Source organism: Vanessa tameamea, chromosome 19 (genome assembly GCF_037043105.1).
Source record: "Vanessa tameamea isolate UH-Manoa-2023 chromosome 19, ilVanTame1 primary haplotype, whole genome shotgun sequence".
NCBI lineage: Eukaryota > Metazoa > Arthropoda > Insecta > Lepidoptera > Nymphalidae > Vanessa > Vanessa tameamea.
The window spans coordinates 1,600,019-1,612,335 of NC_087327.1; the positions used below are offsets into that span (position 1 = coordinate 1,600,019).

Here is a 12,317-nt window from a genome sequence, read left to right on the forward strand (position 1 = left end):
CTCTCATTATCACAAAATATCTATCAATTTTAATATTTGCTCATCCTTCAAAACGGAAGCAATACAAATTATTACTGTTGGGTGCTTTAATAATTGGTAAGTGGGTGCCACCTACACACAGCCAAAGTCACGGTAAATTACAATCTGTTTTAAATTACATAACATAAACATAATCAGCCTGTAAATTTCCCACTGCTGGGCTAAGGCCTCCTCTCCCGTTGAGGAGAAGGTATGGAGCATATTCCACCACGCTGTACCAATGCGGGTTGGTGGACACACATGTGGCAGAATTTCGTTGAAATTAGACACATGCAGGTTTCCTCACGATGTTTTTCCTTCTCCGCCGAGCACGAGATGAATTATAAACAAATTAAGCACATGTAAATTCAGTGGTGCCTGCCTGGGTTTGAACCCGAAATCATCGGTTAAGATGCACGCGTTCTAACCACTGGGCCATCTCGGCTCTTGTTTTAAATTAACGACCCGTAAATTATGGACATTATTCTAATAATTATTTTATGTTACATAAGGTTTCTTCACCGATACATTTTAACGAGATTTTCACCCTGTATATTAATCAATAACATTCCCTTATCAAATTCTACGTGTACCACAAACGAATGAACGAATGAAATTTTCGTTCTCATATTAAGAAAACAGTTTTTAATATTCTGATGACGCTCCTCACCGTGTGAATATTTGATGCTCCCACTGTCTACACACTCATGAATTTATGAATCTCATTATTATATATCATTGGGTATTTTTTTACGACTCCATTAATATACATCGTATTATTTTATCTGTTTATGGATGTATGTTTATTATAGGATGCTGTCGTCCTGACCGATTTAGATCACTCCGGTCAACTTCAAAGGACATATTACAAAGCACGGCTGCATTGTCTATTCCGTCACTCTCATGGGACGGCAACACGATTGGATGATTTTTTTTTTAAAAGGGTGCGTCTTCATGTCTACATTTATTCATGTAAGTATTTTACCTAGATTTATTCCTAACTAATTCCATCCCACTTGTATAGCTTAATGAATGATTCAATTTAATGAACGGCTTAAGAAAGATTACATAAAAAGTACAGCATTTATATCTTTAAGGGTTTACTGGTTTTATATAGCAAATGTTAGGTATCGCGGACACAGTGGCGTAGCTATGACGATCAGATGTTCAGCCACAGATGATACTTTATTTAATAATTGTCTAATATTACAACAGGCATTATACTGCTGTGTGTAACTATAACATGGTAAAAAAAAAAAAATTGCAATTTCAGTTTTGATTATTAAGCCCAGCTTTCAGGTATCTACTGTCGGTTGACCTGATAAAATGAAATTGATTGTTATGTAGATTTGAGCAAATCGCTTCAAAGGAAGATTACACTAATAATAAAATAACTATCAAACTAAGAAATTATTATCAAAATGTGGTTCATCGTGTCAAATGTATAAGTCAACACATCCAAGATCATGTTTATGTAATAGATCGACACTACCATGTAATAGAACATGCAAATAATATGGAACAAAAGACCAAGTTACTTCGGGTCGAACAATAAAATCTACACTTTAACCTATTCGAGGCGACGCTCGTTTACCATACTACTGTACTTGCTAACCAAGAAGTGATTTAATTTACCTGTTCAAAGAATATGAGAGTAAAACGGGGTTTATGAACTTATTCTTCTTCGGGTGCTTCATTACTGAATGTCGTGCTTGTCCTGAAATGGTTTCACCGATGTCTCGACAAGCTTCCTCCACATTACTCTGTCCTCGGCTAGTCTCAGGGCATTCGGAATATTGAGTCCCGTTATATTTTGAATCTGGTCGGACCAGCGGGTAGGTAATCGACCGCGTTTTAAACTAATTAAAATTAATTAACCAGTTTATTTAGACTGTCTGAACATCTCCGGGCTATATGACCAAATTATCTTAAAACTCGTTGTTAGAATATAGTGGATAGTCTTATTTATATATCTATCTTCATTTGTTCGGGGGTGTGGGGGTGAAATAGGGGTTGAAAGTTTGTAAGGAAGTACGTCATTATTTAAATTAGAAAAATGAACTGATTTTTTATATGGTATACAAAGAGTCTCAAATTACCGTAAGATTTAAAATTTTTCTTTTAGAGCCAAACTTCTGATCCTAATTTGATGAAATTTGGTATGAAGCAAGCTTGAAGTCCAAGGAAGGACAGAGGCTACTACGACTGGTGCAGAATATAGCGACTATTTTTGAGTGAACGTTGATTAAAAAAAATCATGAGATATTTGGCAAATAATGGTTCATTTATTAGGACGATAATACAAATGTGTGTTACATGTTGAAAGTAAACATGAGCTGTTTTTCATTTAAAAGACAGTTTCGCCATGTGTCCACAGAAAGGTGATTAAATGTTTAATAATATGTTCTTCTACAGAATTTATCACGGGGAATGTTCCGAGGAATTGTTCGGATTAATCCCGGCTGCTGAATTTCACCTTCGGACATCTCGTCAAAATTCCAAATATCACCCGCACCACCTAGATGTCCGAAAATCCACAACAGCGCGATTTTTAAGACACTTTCTGCCTCGCACAACCACTCTGTGGAACCAGCTTTCGCCGGCGGTTTTTCCGAACCGATACGACTTAGAAACCTTAAAGAAAAGAGCGTACTCTTTCCTGAAAGGCCGGCAACGCACCTGCAAGCCCCCCGGTGTTGCAGATGTCCATGGGCGGTGGTAGTCACTTTCCATCAGGTGAGCCTCCTGCTCGTTTGCCACCTCTTAAAAAAAAAAAAAAATGTTCTACAGTTCTGCAAAAAGTCATTCATATTTGTTTCTTGATAACTAATTTTAAAAGACAATTGTACATACATTTTATAAATCAAAACAGACAAATCACATAGAAATATTAAAATATCGATAGTATCGAAGCTCGTAACGTAATCTTTATGGTGAATTGTCAGAAGTTGATGTATGACATTGACAGCAAAAGTAATAACGTTTCCAGGATACAAGTATCATGACCTATCGCTGTATGTCGTTTTTAATGATTTACAATTAAACATCGAGAATCGAGTTTGTTTCTTACAGTATCATTTTTCAGGGCATTTTTCCCACCCTTTAAATGTGAAAATTTATCAGCAAACTGATAATTAAGACAAAACTTATGGGACAATTACGGAAAAGGTCATAACAACCGAAAAATAAACAAGGAAAGAGCTTCTAAATCAATTAGAGAAACTTCTCCAAGTTCTTAATCTAATGAGAAACAAACTGTTGATGAGATGTTACATCAAGAAACTTTTGCGGGCTATTTGCTCGTCTTATTTTTGGAGTACTTATTTTTATATTATAAACCAGGAGACTTGTAGTTGAATGCGCTAAATGCAGGAGCTACTCATATATTTCCTTCCTTCCATTTTTGCCATACAAATTTAGATATTAGATATTATTATTATTATTTATGCTTTATTGCACCAACACTTAATACTACATTATAACTAAGGATTAACATTTAAAAGTTGCATGAGTGCAACAGGCGGCCTTATCGCTAAAACAGCGATCTCTTCCAGGCAACATTTGGGCAGAGGACTGGTTTTAAAACAAATTTGGGAAGGAGTTTATTAATATTATAAAGTCGTAGAACTTATTTATTTAGACTATAAACTATTATGGAATATATTACGCGGAAAACGCAAGGAGCAATTTCTTTATATCCATAGTTAACTTCCGAACATTATATTATTTTACATAAGGCTGTGCGCAAATATAATAAATGGACTAGTTCGACATGATCACGTAAAGAGAGAAAAAAATGAGAGAGATAACAATTGACCCCACATGGACTCAAGGAACGAACATTGACCCAATACTATAATCAGGTAATGAAGATTGTTGCTCTAAATTCGTATAGAGATAGGTCATATTCCATCTAGTTACGTGCTTTCCTGTTTTATACAAATCTTAATCTGATGTATGTCGTTCAAACGGGTATACAAAGGCGCGGTCACAGGGGAAATTACCCGGTTACCCGGATAATTCGTCCTTGTCTAGAACCGTCATATGGATACGACGCGTCACACATTTAGTGATTCTGGGTATAATTGAATTTTATATTTATTCTTCGCATATATTTTTGTCTCAAATGAACGAATTGCGTTAATTTACTATAACAAAGGAGTATTAGGATTATAATAGATACGATGAATTTTCTTGCCCATAATTCAATGCGATTGTGTATTTATTCTACGAGCGGGTATTTTGTGATTGGGCTTTGTACAAGTCCGTTTAGGTTGATTGGTTAACTATCTTATGAGATATTCTACCGTCTAATCACAATACTTAACAGTATTGTGTTCCGGTTTAAAGGATAAGTTATTGTTAGCGCCTGACATAAATAGCATAGCAACCTACTCACCTACTACCTATTGTGCACGTGATCACATAATATAACCGTTCTAGACGGTACGCAAGCAATAATCAAGCTATGCTCATCTAATTATTACGAAAAAAATGTCGTTTTCGCCACGACATTGTACAGACGCTTTTAAATTCCCAACCTATACGCACGTCCTAAAAAGAGGTGTTCATTTTATAAGCATCGAGTATGTTTAAAACAGTTAGTGTAACTGCAAACCCAAGGGATATAACATCTTCATTCCCAAGTTTGGTGGTATTTTAGTGATATGACGGATGATAACTATTTCTTACTGTGTCAATGTCTATCGGCAATGGTGACCACTTAACAGCAGATGGCTTATTTGTCATGACCTTTCTATGACATAAAAAAACAAGATATTATTTTAGATATAATGCTGTTATGGTCCTAATTTATTATTTTTTGTGCATAAGGTATTGTTTTAGTCGACTTCAAAAAGAGGAATAGCGATCTTTAGTCTTCTGACACGAGTCAAATGTTTTTATTGATTCAATTTAATAAAACAAATCTCATAGCGGCCTTTTAGCTAGCCACTACACCAATTTAATAATATATGTAACTCTTAGGGAGGTTGAAAAACCACGGGATTCATCTCTTGTTTCACTTAAAAAGGAGCCTTTAGAAGATGTATTCATATGTAAATAGATATTATCATAATCGGTCCAACAAATATCTTTTATTTTATTCGAAATTATTGTTACGTTTTGTTTGGTAGTTAGGCGAATGGGCAAATAGATCACCTGAAGGTAAGTGTTCACCACCGCTCATAGATATGGTCACTGTAAGAAATAATAACCGTTCCTTCCTTGTCCCTTGTGTCTGCAGTAACACTGGTTCACCCAACCTTCAAACCGGAACAACAATACTAAGTATCGCTGTTTGACGGTAGAATATCTGATGAGTGGGTGGTATTAAGGCTACCACAAAGTCCTACCAGAAAAAGCGGAAATTCTAAGGAATATGATATATATCAATAATTATGTAATATATTTAAATAAATCCTTTTTACTTATCCCACAAATATGACTATGAAAATGTTATGAGTCATTTTTAATTATGCGCGCACGGTGTGACTTGAAAACTACATGATAAAGTTGCCTGCGAAACCGCCAATTAAGTGTCAACTCGCTCGAAATAGACAACTTCTCACCTTATCGTATTTTACAATGTTTACTTATATATTTTATACCTAGTCGTAGATATTTCAATATTTTGTACTTTTTTTTTTATTTAATTTACAACGTCCACGGGCTCACAGTTGCCCGACATTTTATTTTTATAAATGTTGGCGTTATTTTACATTTTTACTGAACATCAGCAGATCTTCGCTCGACTTCGAGCTTGTCGTCTTCTTGGAAGACGTGGCCCACACTGACATTTTTTTGTTCAATTTAAAATAATATATAAATAATCCATAATAAACAATATATGATAATATATAAAAATACTGTATATAGTAGTTTTTTTATCCTAATTACTGCAATCCAGCGGGCCCTGCTCCGTGCTCGATCAGAGAGAGCACAGCCTCGGCGACTCTGATGTCGCGTTTATATATAGATTTTTTAAGGCTGTGCTCTAGGATGGTCTTTTCTGAAACACCCGCCGCTCGGCCGATGAATCTGCCGATAGCGTCGCTGCCATCGTCCGTGTAATAGACACAGGTGTTAGTGTGTCTAGTGATCGCCACAACTGCGTGAGGAACACTTTCGTGTATACGGAGCCTCACATTCTTCGACTGGACTATGATAACGTCGCCGTAGGTCTGTCCCTGAGATTCGTGGATGGTCATAACGCTTGACGCTACCAACGGTTCGGAATATAGATTCTACCGAGAAGAACCGGCAAGTAACTCAGTACTTACCCTTTTTCAACATTTAAAAATAAAAAGCCATGTTAGTCATCTTGCCTGGATGTTAACAAGTATTAGCTCCACGCTTTTTTATCATCTATACAATCTTGTATTTAATAATATACCTTCTTTACCAAAGTATTGTTTACAAAAATTGGAAAGTTAAAAATATAAATTTTATTATTTACCTTGCCCTAAGAAGGATTTATTGACTTTGCAGAGTGGGAAACTTGGCGTTGTAAGCTTATCCTTACGTCTCGTGCACATACAATGATTTTATCACTGATTCTATGATCTATGATCAATGTTATTATGTATATACATAATATTGTTGTATATATATTGTAAATATATTATAAATAATAATGATTTTATTAGTCATAAACTGATTATTGTTATTTCATTGTAATTACTGTGTTATTTGTAAATTGTTAAATAAATGAAATACGTTATCTAAACTGCGTTTAAACACTACCGGACTTTATTTATCAAACATTTTTGGTATATATTGTATCATAATTATTTATTTTTCATTTGAGGGAACGAATTCCTTAAAGACAGCATGCTGATGGCGTATTGTATTTTTTTCAATTGTGGTACTGAACAGCTGTGTAGGTTTGGTAATTTCTCATCTGCAACGGTTTTTTGAGATGTTCTACTGACGCTTGATTGATGGATACTGGATATGTCAAGGCGATTGATACCGTTAGCTAGCAGGTACGCTTGTTGATGTTCGACTGCAAAATAATTAATATTCAATATATTATGAAAACAGTATCATTCTATACTAATATTATAAATGCGAAAGTATCTGGACGCTCTTCACTCTGAAACCACTGAACCGATTCAGATAAAAATTAGTGTGGAGATAATTTGAGTCTCGGGGAAAGTACATAGGCTACTTTTTTAATTTATGGCACTAGGGGGTAAAATGTGTGATGATGATGATGCGTGTTATAGGTAATTTTTTATAAATTACGCGCGGGTAAATTCGCAGGGTCAACTAGTTATGAAATAAATATACTATTTTATAGCGATTAACACTTTTTTTGAAACATAATATTTTTTTAATCATTTTTATGAAAGAGACTGGACGTATGTCTATATGGTGGTCACCGTCATAGGCATTGGAAATGCAAGAAGTGTAAACCACACCATATGAAACAAAAGAGTAACTACTGAGTTTCTTTCGAAACATCTCGATAGAATCTTCTTTCCGAACCGGTGGTAGCTTTCTATTTAAATCAACACTGTAACCGTAACATGATCATTCAAAGGTGTTTTTATGTGTCTACTTGAATAAAGACCTTGGGAACTTACTGGAGCAGAGTAGCAACCGACAGAGTGCAATGGAAGCAGTTGGAGGAGGCCTATGACAAAAGTCACCGAACTGAGGGACATTTTATAATAACAACTCAACTATGCACATACAAATGATCGGCTGGTGCAAAGTAATAACGTTAAATAGGTACGTTAAAACATTTCCACATCAAAGTATATTTACATAAAAGTATATATATACACATATGTAGTATAATGAATTTCATAACGATTAATATCAACAATAAATATTTCATATCAAGCCTCGTTTTCGGTACATTTTCATTGTATTGCCGTTAATATTATTCCTTTGATGTTTGTTGCGTACAAATGAACAAAATAGAATTGATACCACGGTATACGTTATAATATACGTATTATATAAGTAAAATAATATTCTTCTTTTATTGACGTAACGTAGAAATGAAAACCTTTGAAATGCTTATATAAAATTTTATATTTCAAATAATAAATTATTAGAAATAGTAGACTCATCTATCTATCATAATGTAATATTATGTAAAGTTTTCCACGATATTGTAAATAGTATAGAATATTCTTTTAAGGATTAATTTGTCATTCGTTTATGAATAGAAGAGCGTGCTAAAATAAACATACATAAAATAAACATAATCAGCCTGTAAATTTCCCACTGCTGGGCTAAGGCCTCCTCTCCCGTTGAGGAGAAGGAATGGAGCATATTCCACCACGCTGCTCCAATGCGGGTTGGTGGAATACACATGTGGCAGAATTTCGTTGAAATTAGACACATGCAGGTTTCCTCACGATGTTTTCCTTTACCGCCGAGCACGAGATGAATTATAAACAAATTAAGCACATGTAAATTCAGTGGTGCCTGACTGGGTTTGAACCCGAAATCATCGGTTAAGATGCACGCGTTCTAACCACTGGGCCATCTCGGCTCTAATATAAAAAATATAAATAAAAATAAAACGTAAATAATGTGGACAACATGTCTGAATTGATTAGTCGAGTCACAGATAAAATAAATACATAATTGTTAGAAAAAGGTTTCCTTTCTTTTTATAGGAGGGATATGAGAGTCAGTTTATCAATGTTAAAAATACCTTACATTACACCACTTGAAACCTTTCTTGTATCTTACCGTTTAAGTTTTTGAAACTATTTAATATTATTTTAATAACTAACTTACTGATACGTCGTATAGCGGCTTCAATCCTTCGTTCGAAAATCGTACCAACGAGGAGGAACAACACGACTGCCAGTACGACGGGTCCGTATAACTTCCATTCCATGAACTAAAAATCGTACATACATAGAGTTTGGTCTCAAAAAGGTTTATTTGCACGAATGGAATAAACGAAATAACCAAATATTAACCTTTTAAAAATAATAGCATAATTTTAAAAGTCGATCTTATAAATTAATGTTTGAGAGTTAAACTCTAGACTATACAGATAGTTAACGCTGCGACCGCGTCGAAAAATATAGTGGCCAACCGTTGGCCACTAAGTACACACACACTAGTCAAGTAGTACGACGTTTGGCGAATGTCAAGCGTCACGTACAACAAGATAATAAAGTTTATTCGTTGTTTTAGTTCTTTTGTAACCGACATATTTAGATATATAAATAATCTAAGCTTCAAGTATTATATTATATCTGTGTAATGCCTGGACGAAGAACTAGTATTATGTAATAAATTAACGTAATATTAGCAACTTACGTGAACTACAATTATGATGTTAGATTTAAGTATTGAATTGAGGTCATTTTATTCCAAAACATTTGTAAGATTTTTATGCGGCTTCATAGTTTAATTGTTTTGAATTGATATGACATTTGATGTGTCATATTCGATTACACTAAAATTTTTTTTAACGAAAAAGTTTCATTATAAATATGAAAAATCCTCCTAACCTAAAAAAACCGAACCTCTTTTATTTATTATTTTTTTCTTCGTTTTTATAAATTTAGTAATCGCTGTTATCTCTCAATTTATCGTCATATAACTGAAAGATATGCTAGTAGAAATGTGATTCATTATTTCAGTCACTTCTTCATCCGGCCCATTAGCTCAGTTGGTTAGAGCGTCGTGCTAATAACGCGAAGGTCGCGGGTTCGATCCCCTCATGGGCCAAGAAATACTTTTGCTTTTTTTGTCCAATTTTTTTTAAATAAAAAAGTAACTTTTAAAGAGTAGGCTAATCGTAATACGCATATGCTTTTTAATTTTTTTTTTTAATGTTACTGTAATCTTTATTTACAAACGGCCAGACCGATTGGGATGCTTACTTCGAACAGTATTCTATTAAAGTAGGTCTTCAGGTAATTAATACTCTGTATATTTTTCTATGACGTTTTAAACGTCGTGTTCATTTGACAGTCTTCGTCTGATATATAAAAAAGGTTAAACAATAGTTATTTGCCAATATAAAAACAATAATTATCAATAATCAATGTTTGTCGAAATAGTTCGAATGGTTCATCAATAAATTCTTATCCTCTCAGTAAGTAACAACAGGGACTGGGAGTCTTTTGACATTAATTTGTCGTCTCTGAACTTCATAGCGATTTTTTGTTTTTAAGGCATTTTTTGGAAAAATACTTGTTTTTTATGTATATATTGTGTAGATAAAATAAGAAATGATGATAAAAAGCCTAAGAAACATAATGTATTTTTTTTTTTATCGAAATCAGTTCGCCAGATTCAGGTACCCTCTCCTCTCGAGGTTGAGGCTTAGAACTTATTCCACTACGCAGGTCTAATGCAGTTTAGTGGATACACATGTGTCTTATTTTCAACCAACGCTGGATATTTAGTCGGTTTTTTCATGATGTTTTCATGGCCAAGTACGTCGTTCATTATAAACATAAATTTAGCATATGAAAAATGGTTCAGTGGTTCTTCTTTATGTTTGAATCCGTATTTATCACTGGGCCACGTCGGCTGATTACTAAGTTCCAATAAACACCATTGTAAATATCGTGCACAAATTTATATTTTAGTTTGAAAATAAGTGAACAAAAATATCCGTTCATAACGGCTACAAAAATTTCATCGGGAATAACCTGGATATTTTCATTTTAAAAATAAGCTCTCCATTCAATGGCGGGTGTACTTAAGTCATCATGTTATTACCTAGGTCTAGAAAAACTACTTTGCTAAAAATGATCTTGCGGGTAAGATAATCTCTTAGGAGATCATCTGCTATTTCACGCCTTTCTGATGGCGTCCGACCTGAGCCGTATACAGCGTGTTTACGTTTGTAGAAAAAAAAATTAACGATAAAATATCGAAACTGTGATAGTTAACAAAAGGGATTTCCTATGCCAACTTAAAAAAAAAAAATTTCATCATTTAGTTTAATATAACAATGAACTTATAAGAAACAAGAAATTAGAAGTGAGTACATCTGATACACAATCTTCAAACCGTTTGCTTTATTTTCCGATGTAAAAATCTCACGGTAGATGTTTACGTAGTACTTGTCTCTACTAAAACTATTTCTTTTATAAGTTCCCTTCGTTTCAGTATTGAAACCTCAGTCAACATTTCCTTTTATATTTATAGAAACTATAAGTTTCCTGCAAACATGCACGTTGTTTAAGCGCTTTGTGAAATTGTGATAATGGGTTTTATCCGTGCTATTGCTTTGAGATATAAACTTTGCTAAAGTACTAAAGCGTCGTACTTAGCGCCTAATATTTCATCATTTAAATTAATTGTATAAATTATTTTATTATTTATTTATAGACAAAACTATTGTAGTCGTTCTTTATTCTTATTTTTTAATCTATGAAAAACTTTACTATATAGATAAACTAGCTGCCGCCCGCGGCTTCGCTTGCCTTTTAAGAGTTGGTTGTCAGGTAGGCATACTAATATATAAATAAATATTGGACAACATCACATACATTACTCTGATCCCAATGTAAGTAGCTAAAGCACTTGTGTTATGGAAAATCAGAAGTAACGACGGTACCACAAACACCCAGACCCAAGACAACATAGAAAACTAATGAACTTTTTCTACATCGACTCGGCTGTCCTTATCATATTAATATAGATTAGTTTTGATGAATCCCTATTTTCCTTGGTCAAGCCACACCTTAGAACGACTTCACCAATTTAATACCCTTTTTTAGTTTTATAATTGGTTGTAATAACGTTCTTACGGAAAGAAAAATTCAGAGAACATTGGAGATTTGCAGAAAAATTGAAGAGTGTTAAATTTATAGCGTTTTATACGGGTTTTCTAATAGGAACTGTGAGCCAATAAAAATATATAAAATTGCATCCGTGAGCGGACTGCTAAGTAACTAATACAGTGGATTGTATATTTTCACCATAAATTTTATCAGTTTCTTTAGTTTTTAATCTGATAAATACAATTTACAGACTTCATAGTAAATGACAATGTTTTTAAACATATATAAATTTAAAATGTATATAAAGAATTTAAAATGTGTTTAACAATGTTTTAACACAAAAAAAAGAATATATACAAAATTACTTTTAAAACATATTATTGTACAATTAACACTAATTTTGTCTTATTATCACTGATATTATTGCCGTTAAAGTAATTTTAGTTCGGTATACTTTCAATATCTCAACTAACCATCGTCCAATATCTTATAAATAATCGATATAAGAAAACCATATGATAGATAAATAAATCTTTATAAAACAAAACTTGTTTTACACATCATATTTTAAATCAT

At 33.5% G+C, this 12,317-nt stretch overlaps 1 long non-coding RNA gene and 1 other non-coding gene across 2 annotated transcripts; one reads left to right on the top strand and one right to left on the bottom strand.

Moving 5' to 3' along the window:
- Nucleotides 1–6,747: 6,747 nt before the first annotated feature.
- LOC135193831 (uncharacterized) lies at nt 6,748–9,408 on the bottom strand. Its single transcript, XR_010309455.1, has 3 exons — nt 9,316–9,408; nt 8,782–8,887; nt 6,748–7,024 (listed from the first exon to the last, which is right to left on the bottom strand). It is a non-coding gene; the product is annotated as an uncharacterized LOC135193831 (long non-coding RNA).
- A 247-nt stretch (nt 9,409–9,655) lies between these two features.
- Trnai-aau (transfer RNA isoleucine (anticodon AAU)) lies at nt 9,656–9,729 on the top strand. Its single transcript has one exon. It is a non-coding gene; the product is annotated as a tRNA-Ile (tRNA).
- Nucleotides 9,730–12,317: the final 2,588 nt, after the last annotated feature.